A 1705-nucleotide genomic window follows, 5' to 3' on the forward strand; every position below is an offset into this window, starting at 1 on the left:
TTGGTACCAATTTCAGTCACGAGGTGCAAATGTGGCGCTGTACACTGTATGACGGTATGACACCCACGCAGTCACTTTACAAGTCATAACGTGAGTGAACAATATGGCTATCGAGAAGAGATGGTGGTGGTGGTGGTGGTTAGTGTTTAACGTCCCGTCGACAACGAGGTCATTAGAGACGGAGCTCATGTTTGGGTTAGGGAAGGATTGGGAAGGAAATCGGCCGTGCCCTTTCAAAGGAACCATCCCGGCATTTGCCTGAAGCGATTTAGGGAAATCACGGAAAACCTAAATCAGGATGGCAGGAGACGGGATTGAACCGTCGTCCTCCCGAATGCGAGTCCAGTGTGCTAACCACTGCGCCACCTCGCTTGGTCGAGAAGAGAAACCATGCAGTGTTAGTCAAACAGTTTTATGTTAACAGCATCGATTACATCTACATCTACATCTAGATTCTACATTTATACTCCGCAAGCCACCCAACGGTGTGTGGCGGAGGGCACTTTACGTGCCACTGTCATTACCTCCCTTTCCTCTTCCAGTCGCATGTGGTTCGCGGGAAGAACGACTGCCGGAAAGCCTCCGTGTGCTCTCGAATCTCTCTAATTTTACATTCGTGATCTCCTCGGGAGGTATAAGTAGGGGGAAGCAATATATTCCATACCTCATCCAGAAACGCACCCTCTCGAAACCGGGCCAGCAAGCTACACCGCGATGCAGAGCGCCTCTCTTGCAGAGTCTGCCACTTGAGTTTGCTAAACGTCTCCGCAACGCTATCACGCTTACCAAATAACCCTGTGACGAAACGCGCCGCTCTTCTTTGGATCTTCTCTATCTCCTCCGTCAATCCGACCTGGTACGGATCCCACACTGATGAGCAATACTCAAGTATAGGTCGAACGAGTGTTTTGTAAGCCACCTAATTTGTTGATGGACTACATTTTCTAAGGACTCTCCCAATGAATCTCAACCTGGTACCCGCCTTACCAACAATTAATTTTATATGATCATTCCACTTCAAATCGTTCCGCATGCATACTCCCAGATATTTTACAGAAGTAACTGCTACCAGTGTTTGTTCCGCTATCATATAATCATACAATAAAGTATCCTTCTTTCTATGTATTCGCAATACATTTCATTTTTCTATGTTAAGGGTCAGTTGCCACTCCCTGCACCAAGTGCCTATCCGCTGCAGATCTTCATGCATTTGGCTGCAATTTTCTAATGCTGCAACTTCTCTGTATACTACAGCATCATCCGCGAAAAGCCGCATGGAACTTCCGACACTATCTACTAGGTCATTTAATGGTCCCATAACACTCCCCTGTGGCACGCCAGAGGTTACTTTAACGTCTGTAGACGTCTCTCCATTGAGAACAACATGCTGTGTTCTGTTTGCTAAAAACTCTTCAATCCAGCCACACAGCTGGTCTGATATTCCGTAGGCTCTTACTTTGTTTATCAGGCGACAGTGCGGAACTGTATCGAACGCCTTCCGGAAGTCAAGGAAAATGGCATCTACCTGGGAGCCTGTATCTCAGATAACAGTGTTGCATTGAGAGAGTATCGCCAACTGAAAGGTCTGAGGACAGGCCCAGTGTCGTTTAAACCAGATGATAATGAAATTCGGAAACACATGTGATCTTGGTGTGGTACCGGGAAGAGCTAGGCGTCCTATCCCAATGGAAGTTACTGACGAGGT

General features: G+C 47.2%; 1 non-coding gene across 1 annotated transcript; it reads right to left on the bottom strand.

The window, feature by feature from the left end:
• Positions 1 to 299: 299 nt before the first annotated feature.
• Positions 300 to 372, bottom strand: Trnaa-cgc. Its single transcript has one exon. It is a non-coding gene; the product is annotated as a tRNA-Ala (tRNA).
• Between the last annotated feature and the right edge of the window lie 1333 nt (positions 373 to 1705).

Source organism: Schistocerca piceifrons, chromosome 2 (genome assembly GCF_021461385.2).
Source record: "Schistocerca piceifrons isolate TAMUIC-IGC-003096 chromosome 2, iqSchPice1.1, whole genome shotgun sequence".
Taxonomy (NCBI): Eukaryota; Metazoa; Arthropoda; class Insecta; order Orthoptera; family Acrididae; genus Schistocerca; species Schistocerca piceifrons.